This window comes from Penaeus monodon, chromosome 1, assembly GCF_015228065.2.
Source record: "Penaeus monodon isolate SGIC_2016 chromosome 1, NSTDA_Pmon_1, whole genome shotgun sequence".
Taxonomy (NCBI): Eukaryota; Metazoa; Arthropoda; class Malacostraca; order Decapoda; family Penaeidae; genus Penaeus; species Penaeus monodon.
In genome coordinates, this window is record NC_051386.1 from 70,461 (window position 1) to 82,960 (window position 12,500).

The following is a 12,500-nucleotide window of genomic DNA, read 5'->3' on the forward strand; positions in this document are numbered from 1 at the left end:
TGTGTGTGTGGGGGGGGGCGCGCGCGCGCGCACGTGTGTGTTTGTACAAATATAGATATATACATGTATGTATGTGAATATATATGTATATAGCTAGATACTGTATACTGAAATACACAAAGGTACACACAGTAAAATCCCGTTACTATGAGGACGTGTCTACTCCTGCGCCCTCGCCTGATATGTTTTTTTTTTTTTTAGCATGCTTAAGAAATCATAAAACACGTAAATATCGTCTGCCTTCAGAACCACAAATAATACTTATTACTTTCTGTGATGCAGTAATATCTGCAGTTGGTAAATAGATTGTGTACTATGTACTAACAGGGAATCGGTATTACTGTTTGTCTATGTCGTTGATTTTGTTGAAGATTAAGCACAATAGGGAAACTGTAAGTAAGTTTTTCTGAATATTAATAAATTCCTTACGAATAAATTTTTAATTCAGGTTGAACAGGTTGCGAGGGTTAATTCATCCTGGACCTGTATTCTGTTTGTGATTAGCTCGTGCTCTCCCATTTTGCGTCACACTGTAATGAAACCCTAAACATGTAGCCACTTCTCATGACCAAAATCACCATTTAGTAAACTTGGGTAGCGCTTAGCACCACCCGTATAAGGGATCGGAACCCATTGCTTTGTAAGGCAGTAGAAGTGTAGGCGTATGCGCGTCGGTCTTCAAGGAAAGTGATTTAACCGAGTGGGCTTGTTCAGTTTCAAGCAGTCTTTAACGTATCTCTCTCTCTCTCTCTCTCTCTCTCTCTCTCTCTCTCTCTCTCCTGTAGCCATTACCCATAAAAACGGAGAATTGATAACATGACTAATAGAAAAAAAAAGCACGGGGATAAAAAGGGAGCAGAGCTCGTGTGTGCCATGCGCTGCCTTCCATATCATGAAATCTTACTCAATAAAAAATAGAAAATAAATAGTTTTTTGTATTTTTTCTTATAAATATGAGAGGGAACTTTCGCTATAGCATTCTTTTCTAGGATGAATAGACTCAACACTGTATTTTTCCAACGGCCAAAAGGGGCTCTTTGACCTTCCTGGCAGCATATTGGATATGTCATTGTTTAAACCAAGTCCCCTCCAGATTAATTGCCGAATCACATGCATACAGAGAACAAAGAAGCAACCCACAAGCACACACGCATACAAAAAGCATTCTCTTAAAATATTATTTCCTTGAAATTTCGCGCGTTCCTTCAACTGTATTAGTTTTCCAGAAAACATCTTATTTAAAATTTAAGCAACTAATATGACTTTCTCAGGCATGAATAACATTGAATACTATATTCTAGCTGCAATATTTACATTTCTGCATATTGAGAGAGAGAGAGAGAAAGAGAGAGATAGAGAGAGAAAGAGAAAGAGAAAGAGAAAGAGAGAGAGAAAGAGAAAGAGAGAGAGATAAATAAAAATACAGACAGATAGATACAGACACACACTTTCTCTTACTCTCATTCTCTCTCTCTTTCTTTTGTTCTGTATCTTGCCTTCTTTCTCTCAATATATCTTACTCTGTCTCTCTTGTACGCGCCTGCGACCTTATGTATATGGTGTCGCTATTTTGAATTCTATATACAAAATTCGTCTATACTAGTTTATCTATCAATATTATTTAATTGTCCATGTGCCACGTAGAATGCCTGTATATCTACTAAAGATAAAGATTTTCTTTTTTGTCATAAGATCCTTGTTTGGCGATTCCCTCTGGAAAAAATCCATTATAGTCGTCATATTCCTCAGAAGTATTGTTATCCAAGAAGGCAGTGCAAACAGAATGTGCAAAGACTGATTTACTAAAATTCTGTACTCTCATTTTTGTCATTGGCTCAACATGTATTGTTTACCATGAGAGTCATTTTTCTTGTATATTATTTTGGTCCAAAGTCCTATCTTTACAGAGACTTAGATTACGAATAAAACATTATCCTAGGCCAGATTGAACTGCGTGACAACAGCGACAAAAAACAACAATGATTAAAAAAAATAATAAATAAATAAATAAATAAAATGACTAATAGTAGAAACAAATGTATTCCTTGTCCTTTGAATTTTCTTTCTCATACGAATCTTTTCCTTAAATGAGTCCTGACTTTTGAAAACTTATGGTTTCGTTTTAGAACAACGCCATCTCGGAAAGATGCAGCAAGGCTTGATTGCAATACGTTTCCTGATTAAGAATGCTAATTCATTAAAAATAAATTAGTAAAACGTTGCTCTTTTCAAGTGTATTCGAATGTACGAATAGACGTTTATTTTTTTCGTTTTAATTGGTTCTTACAAACAATGTTATTGCTTTATTGCTGCACAGTTTTATTTTTATTTTTGATATTTTTGTGTTTATTAATTGTTATACAGTTATATCAAATGTATGTATACTGAACGCACCATATCCCTTTAATTAAACGGTTCCGTGTTTTGTAACATGTAAAAAAAAAGAAAAAAAAATTATATATATATATATATATATATATATATATATATATATATATATATATATATGTATGTATGTATATCACAGTACACTGCAGATTGCATTATTCAACACATTAATCAATGATTCTTAAACTAGGGAACGCGCCACTCTAAGGGGCTATTGGTAGTTTACAAAAAGATGGTCTTGAGTCCTTGGGGGAAACAGGAATATCTTCGATACTATTTGTTACTCTGTTAACAACAGCGTGGTTTTATACTGGAAAGTGCAAATCATGGTCTGTGTAAAAGGCTATTATTGGTGTAGAACAGGATAGTGATAGATTGATCACGTAAGGCTTAACTCTTTATCGGTTAGGAGTACAATACAACACATAGTGATAAAAACACAATGGGAACAAGTGCTAAGCATAGTGAGTCAAGGCCCGAGGCAGGATGTCTTGGCGAAATGGTGACAAGTTATTCTGGTCTCCTTTTCATCGAACAGCCTGAGTACAGACACGGGTCTAGCCCCAGGGGATAAACCACGCGGATCCTCGATTGGTTTTGGGGGGAGGGCCGCCTTTTTGGAAGCTATATTCTCCTGTGATGCCATGCACTTATTGGGCCCCGTCTCTCTCCCTCGAAATTAATGGAAGGGTTAGCTCATCCTGGACCTGTATACTTCATGCAGTGAGCCCCGTGGGTGTGGGTACTACTCTCCTGGGCCTAAGGCAGTTTGGGCAACACTTTCCTAATTTTTGCGATGTTTTCAGAGAATAAACAGAAACAAAGGCGAGAGAAGTTTAATCCTCTCCTAACAATTGGATTAATGTCCAGGCTTTTCACATGTCTGCAGCTGAGGTTGATAAAAATGCATTTTATCTACCTCATTAATTCATACTCAATGAAAAATTTAAAACGGCTATTTTTGTCATGTTCCTTTTGCATCTGAAATTTCTTTTATCTATGCATATATAACGCTGCTTATATATACACAAGTGTTCTCATAAAACATAACGTTTAAACTTAAGATACTTATTAGACACGTAGCATCACTATCTCAAAGAAAGTCCTAGCTGTCAACTGCCGAGTTAAGCCCAACCCTTCCTACTATCATTTATTGGATATATTTTTCGATTCCTTATCATTTTAATTGTTGAACTATTTCGAAGAAAATATACTGAGGCGACATTTTTCATTATATATCACTCAGATTGACAGGAGTGAAAATAGCTAATGAGGGTACGACTAAGATATCAAAGAGAGCTAGATGTATAATTATTTGTGTAGTTTACTCGAGGTTTTTATAATTTCCAGAAGAAAATGAAAATTCTTCTCTTTAATTCCTGGAAGAGTCAGTTTCATTTTTGGGTTCAAGAGGAAGTGTAAGCTTAGTGTCTCAATTCGTTCCTTAGACTATACTAGTATTCTGTAAGATATATATTCAAATCTAGGTATGTGATATGTCTATCTAAGCATGGATAATACTAAATTACAAACCAAAACTTTAAAAAGCGCTAGAAGTATGGTAAGCGTCCTAATTCCAAGCTGCCCATCTCGTCACTATAAGATGACATGGCGTGTAAATTGCAGTGACAAGTAAAGAGCTCTCTGCTAAGTGGACTGAGTGAGAAATGCTAAGTTGAAATAAAAGTTATGTCATTTCTTATATGATAAAGGAGCCAACTATCTCGACACATATGGAGGAGAGAGAGAGAAAATAGAGGAGAAGAGAAGAGAAAAAGAGAAGAAAAGAGAAAGAAAGAAATACAAAAAATACAGAAAGATGTAGAAATGAGAGATTTTCTTGTTATTTTTACTGACATCATTCTGTTCTACTCAAGTGAACGTTAGAACTTCAGAGGATATAGAGTGCTATAAAAAGAACTGATAGTTCTCAGTAGCTTCAGAAACGATTTCTTCCTTGTCTATGGCAATACCGAATTTTCCTTGTTGGTTTTAGTAACAAGGAATGGTGTTATACTGGCACATCAAAAGTTCTAGAAAATGAGGGCACAGCATATGATTTCATATAATCCATCAGCCTTTCTGTAGACATTTGTAGCCACCATGCCAGGCGTACATTGCATGAGCTGGTAGAGCGTGTCTCCTGCAATAGGGACAGTGCCAGGGGTGGGCTGGGGCGTTTCACACTGGGTTGTATCGACCTGTAAGATAGAAAATAGGTCAAGCAAACCCTCATAAAACAAATACTACAAACTCATATATATATTCACAGTATATATATATATATATATATATATATATATATATATATATATATATATATATATATATATATATATATATATATATATATATATATATATATATATATATATATATATATATATATATATATGTCCATAAATTCAAACATTTTTACTTTTAGTCTCCAAGGGATCATATAAAATATGAAATATGTACTGGCAAATATGAATCTAACTGATTTGCTGTGCTCATGCTGGAGTGCCGTGGATATAATCATGATGCAAGTATCACTCCCATATCTGTAATATTTATTTATACGAATTCATATATTTTCATCTTGAGGATACTTGCTTGCGTGCATCACCAATGAATAGGATTGCAAAGTACCAACCGTTGTTTCTGACTCAATAAAACGACAGTGGTTGCTTATGGATGTTGGCGCATTGAAGAACTGCTCGTTCGACCAGAGACCTGTCATTGCACCTTTCTGAAGCGGAGAATTACGGTAAAGGATGCTATTTGGTGACTGGAGGTGAAAGTTTGTATAGTAAAATAACATACGATTTAACAGTATAAGAAACCAACACAGAAATAAGTCAGAAATAAAGAAAGATAATATATACATGTGAACGCACGCGCGGCCACACACAAGCACAAATATAATATATAATATATAAACAAATAGATAGATTGTGCGTGTATGTGTGATACATACACACACACACATATGTATATATTCATATATATATGTATATAAACATATATATATACATACATATATACATATATATACATATATATATATATATATGTTATATACACACACACACATACACACACACACACACACACACACACACACACACACACACACACACACACACACATATATATATATATATATATATATATAGATATATATATATATATATATATATATGTGTGTGTGTGTGTGTGTGTGTGTGTGTGTGTGTGTGTGTGTGTGTGTGTGTGTGTGTGTGTGTGTGTGTGTGCGTGTGTGTGTGTGTGTGTGTGTATGAGTGTGTGTGTGTGTGTGTTGTGTGTGTGCGTATGTGTGTGTGTGCGTGTATGTGAGTGTGTCTCTCAAATAAATGTTGCGAAGAAAAGTTTTCGTGGGTTTCAAAAGGAGACTTTGTTTTAGTCTTGATAAGCCATTATTAGTCTTGATACTCCCACCCGAGACGGTGTCGTGCTCGTCATTGCCGAACGACACCTGGCAGTGCACCGTGCAGTCGTCAGCATAGAGAGAGTGAGTCTGTGTGTGTGGGATCGGAAGGTCGTTTGTGTAAAAGGTACAAAAATGTTAGGCCGAATATGCTGTCCTGAGGTGCTCCAACTGCACTGAAATGGTGCCTGAAACTTTATTTAAGAATTTCAGCGTTCAAGAAAACTGATTTTTAGTTAATGGAGAGAGTTTAATTTGTGCACAGCTTGTAGCCTACTTCAGGCACATGCCAGATCGGTCATAGGCTTGCTCACCCACAGGATTTGAAACTTTTACACTATAATGAATGAGGTGGGAGAAGGAGAAGGAAGTTGCTAACTTTTTGCCCAAACTCCCGTGGATTGCGAATTCTGTTCAACTCTACTCTTTAAACTAAATTTGTCCAATAATTTTGTCGGTCGTTATCAAGACTATCGGTCACGTATCTCATTAGATAAATAGTCCTAATGAACATGTTAATCTCTTCAAATTTTTGAGTAAAACGACTTCGAAACAAGTCAGGAGACGTTTTGCCCTTTCAGATGGCTGAAATGAGAGGCGTGCTTTTTACTGAGACCTGGGATGACACTGAGCATAGCTTGAGCGATGGAGGCGAAGATGTATTTCCAATGCCCATCTGTTGTTTGGGAGTCGAGCCCATGAAGCTGAAACTGAAAATTTTGCTTACATAATTTTGATTTAAATGACTCCCAGTCTGCTTGTTTATACCAGAAAAATCATCTTTCATTGTTTAGTATTGGTGGATTTTTTTTTTTTATAATGGGTATGTGGTGTTAACCAAAGTTTTGGACCGCGTTGTAGGTGTGTATGGTAGACAAGAGCTGCCCTAGTCCCGCAACGAGATGAGGGCGGCCCTTTTCTCTCGATGTGTTAGAGTAAAGAATTCGAGGGGTCTTTTGGATTCATAGAAAACAATTGTCTACCGTGTGCACTGGTAGATCTGTGGTGTAGTGATTGGCGCTGATATCTCCGGCAAAGAAGACTGAGGTGTTTGTATAATTAAATGATGTGTTGAAATCGGCAAAAGGCAAATTTAAGTGAATGGCAAGGTGAGGAACTCGTGGGTGATGGAGGAATTTATGAAGATACAGGACCCCAAGCGCAATCTGCCTCCTGTTTGCCTGGATGTGTAGCCATAGAGACGAATTATATAGCCATTTGTGATGGATATAGACTTTAGTAGGACCAGGTCGGGGCGTTCATCTTCTAGAAAGTTGTAAAAAAATGTTACGGATCGAAGAAAATGAACTTACATCGGCTTGAACGATCATCGCATACCACTCAGGGCAAACCCATTTCATCGGGGTTTACCTTACCTAGGTCTAATTTATACATATATATTTATGTGTGTCCTCATTATCGATGTGGGCGCATACCTGCATCCTTTTTTCCAACTATGAGGGCCTCTCATATGTCAAGCAGGGCTTATCATAACCCAAGCAGGGCCTCAGCCCATCCCGAGCACCTCTTGAAAGGTCTGATCTGCCCAAGCCACGACGTCTTGTCCATGGTTGTCTCAAACAGAGATAATTTGTTGGGCAGGATATGCCTGAGGGAAGTGAAACAGGTGCCAGTATAGACTAAGTTGGGGGTTCCAAATTGTGTGAATAACGGGTTCTGTGCCATGTGTTCCTGTCAACTGTATCCCATGATCCCGTGCAAGGACCTGTTACAAAAGGCATCAAGATAAGATTTCAAGGCACAATGTATCATCCAATCCACTACCATTGAGTAAAACTGGCAATATCAGGGCCTTAATTATGGATAAGTTGCTCCTTCTGCATAGATACTGGCATTTCTGCAGCCAAGCCAACCCAAGTCTGAGATATGTAAAGCTACCTGTCACAAGCACGTATATACAGTATATATATATATATATATAATATATATATATATATATATATATATATATATATATATATATATATATATATGTATATATATATATGTGTGAAATATATATGTACAACACATATACTTTGTATATGTATGTATGTATACATATATATTTACATATATACATACACACACAGAATTTATATATATATATATATATATATATATATATATATATATATATATATATATATATATATAATATATATATATATTTATATACCTCCGCGCGACACCGCTCACGCTTTGTCCCAAGACAACGTCTCGTGTGTTTCCCACTACTGTGTTGCATTCTTCCATGGAAATAGTCAAGCCTGTATAAACTATGACTACCCCTGCTAGTCACTATATTGGGGCATCACTAGCCACGTGTAATATATATAATAGTATATATATATATATATATATATATATATATATATATATATATATATATATATATATATTTACATATATAGTTATATATGTGTATTTACATATATACATATATATATATATATATATATTATATATATATATATATATATATTCATATATGTATACATATATAATGTATATATATATATATTCATATATATATATATATATATATATATATATATATATATATATATATTCTTATTTATATACACGCACGCACTTACACCACACCACACACACACACACACACACACACACACACACACACACACACACCACACACACCACCACACACACACTATATGTATATATCACACACATATATTTATATATATATATGCATATATATATATATATATATATATATATATATATATATATATATATATATATATATATATATATAAAATTTGTATATTTATATATGTTATGTTCATATATTTATATATATTATTTTCATATATATATTTTTTATTATAATATCTATATTATATTATATATATTTATATATATATTGTTATATAAACAAATATCTCTATCTATCTATCTATATATCTCCATCTATCTATCTATATATGTATGTATATACGTGTGTGTATGTGTGTGTGTGTGTGTGTGTGTGTGTGTGTGTGTGTGTGTGTGTGTGTATACACGCATACTTTACTGTACTATATATAATAAATAAATGAATAAATAATAAAATAAATAATAATAAATAAAAAAAAATAAATAAAAAAATAAATAAATAATAAAAAATAAATATATATATATATATATATATATAAAAATATATATATATATATATATATATATATATATATAATATATATATTCATACACAAACATAGACACACACATATAACATAAAGCGAATATATACTTTCAGTGACGACGCACTTTGCTAAAGAAGTTAGGGCACGCCTTGATGTTAGACCCGGTGAAGAAAGCCCCGTTTATAACGTCGATGACGACCCTATGAAAGCTGGCGCACTGCATGTAGTCGATGTCGGCGAGGGAGGCCTTGGCCGCGATCCCCACCACCATGCCAGTGTTGGGTTTGCAGTCGTGGATCCACACAACAGCTCCCCAGTTTGGGCCCGTGCACGTAGGGCAAGCATATTCTAGTAATTGCCAAGAGTATTGTATGTCTGAAAACGAAGGAAAAAAAAATCTTTTATTCTAATAGATTTCTTTGATCTTTATTCTGGAAGATTCAATATGCTGTGGTTATCTTGCGTTTGCATTTTTTTCGGAGGGGGGGGGGGGGTGAACGTTTGTCCTAAACTCAAGGATTGCTTACCCGCAAAATATATGACGGTTTTGATTTGTGCCTCGGTTGGTACAAGAGCGGAAAGACCCTCGCAGACACCAGGTTGCCAGTTGAATCCGAAACATTCTAAATCTATGCAAGTTCTGTATGTAGAATCTGTTTCACGGCATGATAAATGAAGTATATGGTGAACACTGCAAAATATTCATATGACAAATCAAAGGGGATCACTAACCAGAGGCACACATAGAAGCGCACATGGTGATAGCATTGACGGCTCGTGTAAAAATGGTGTTCATTCCCCTCCGACCTTCGGACAATTTCTTGAATAACATATTGTTGCTGTTCACTGCTGCTGGTAGTATCAGTGCTATTAGCATTACTGCTTTCCAAGCCTTCTTCATGATGCCTGATATGAATAGAACATATTGAATGTTTAACCTTGCATAATTATTGTTGCTTTATATCTCGTCAAATCCTTTGCAATAAGATATGTGGTTCTCTTTTTTCCTATGAAAATTTCATAACCAATTTGTTATTCAAGTTTCCCTGATTCTCTTACCGTTCAGTGATGCAACAATCTACTCCAAAATTTCTCTTAACTTTCGATATGCTTGCCCTTCATGAAACAGGAGAGTTGGTCGATAATGTGCATTTGAATCCATAAGTACCAAGACTGAGGCGATAATTCCCGCCAGGACTCTTGCTGATATAAAATTCTTTTTGCTGTTTTTCTGAGGAATATGATTATTACTAAAGAGACTCTACCAAGCGGTTGTTTCCCTGGAACAGACTGAGTAAATTTGGTGTAAAGAATAATTTAGAATTTCAAGAAACTCTCAGGTAAATGTAAGTTTAGAGAAGGAGATTCTGCGTCAGATGCAAAGTGTTATGAACTACGATGTGACATGACTGATAATATGATAACGGTAAACTAAAGAAACTGCAAGGCTTCGGTTTTAGTTTCTGATCAACGATCGGAGTTTTACGTTGAGCGTTCGGCCAATCCTTCAGAACCATATCCGTGGCATTAAATGGGGCTAAGGGCATATCTTATCACTTGTTTGCAGGATGAATGGTATGATCGGAGACAAAACCAGTAATGTAACTGTTCCAGATTTTTGCTCTAGAACATCTTACTCTGCTTAAACACCATCAGGAATATCATAGTGCTGTTTGCCAGTACACAGTGCTAGGTATAAGCTAAACAAGTTACAGCTTAGATCCTCTTAATCTGAGTGGGGCTAATCTGTAACACATCACTTTCGGTCATGTACTACTGATGCCTGTATTCGTCGTTCATCTGTCAAGTGTGTCACATACTGGCAAAGACCGCTGCATGTATTGTCACCAGATTTCATGTCAGGATGTGGAATTACCGGATGGAGAGTCATGTAAAAAAAAAAAAAAAAAAAAAAAAAAAAAAAAAAAAATATATATATATATATATATATATATATATATATATATATATATATATATATATATATATATATATATATTTGAGAGTGTAGTACAGAACAAATTATTAATCGAAGTGATAGTGATTATTTAATTGGTCAAAATTCTATATATTTATGAATGTTCATCCATTTGAAAATTATTTCAATTGTTCACTCTCACATTAAACAATATTGAAAGGCATATGTATTTTCACGTTTTCTGAGACCAGCTGGTGTCACTAGAAAAATGGGCTCAGGGTTTTATATAGCTTAGGGCCCAAAGGGCTATATCCGGGCACTGTCAGCACAGCAGAACTTCCATGCAATAAGCTTTTATTGCACGGTGAAATGGATTCTGCCTTCCAGCTCTGCTGTAATTTCCCCCGCTCCCTCCCAGTTCCTGTTGGACCTTTTGCAGCAGATCTTTGCTACGGTATAATGATTCTCATCTTTAAACTGGCATGAGCGCTGTCTTACCAATGATCTAGACCCGTTTCTTTGACCAACTGCATCTGAAGCATTATCGAGAAAATCATCATCATCAAGATGAAAAAAAAATACGGACAGCATATGAATATACAAACAAAAAAAAATTAATGAACCACAGAAACCCGTGTAAGGATAGAAACTATCATACGGAGAAAATATATGAAACTACTTTGAAGCACGGCATATTGAAAAGGAATGCTAAAAGGACATGCAAGTCAATTAGGAAGCACAGTTAGCATGTATAAATTCTTCAAGAACAAGACCATGGTTATTCCTTTCTAAAGAAGACAACATTTTCCTTTTGTTCTTATGCTTAGCAGCAAGTCCATTGTGTTTTGTTCAAAAGATTAAAGTTTTCAGAATCTTGCGGGTTCCTTTCACCTGTCAAGTGAAGACTACACAGTTTCTGTATATTTACGAAGTACTTAAAGCAAATTGGCCATAGACCTATTCTTCCGCAGTTTTCAAAATGTTTGACTCATAAAGAATGAAGTTCTAATACTTGCTCTACAATCTCAATTAGACATGGGCTTCTTTGAATGTTCATACTCTTCTGTATAATCTGAAAGGTTGCGGTCAATAAAACCACTTACTGATATGGCATTCTGATAGCGGGAGGCAAAAAACTGCATTAGTCGGTACTGTTTCCTACTATTCCCCTGACAAAGGGGGTATTAAATTGTGGCTCACAATTGTTCAATAGTACTTTTCACTCTAACAATACCCTTAAATGGTACTCTTTTACCTTAACAGAAATCCTTAACTTTTGAAGATTTCCTTTAATATTACATATTTTCAATAACAGTATATATATACTTTTAAAATATTGATTGGTTCCTCTTCCTAAGCAATATGCTAATGTAGTTACTGAAAAACTTTTAATGCTTTTTCAAGTTTTATTTAACTTGAATTTTGTCTTATATAGAATGAGATTTCTATTGTGTTTTGATAATCATTTATACTTAAAGCTAGCTGAACTTTTATTTTTGTTCATTTTCAAGTGTTCCCAATAGCCGAAATATTTTTTGGCATACTTGCTTAGGGCACTGGTCGCAGGTGTGACTGTCCGCCGTTCAACAGTGCCGCCCCACCACCTCCGTCTTCT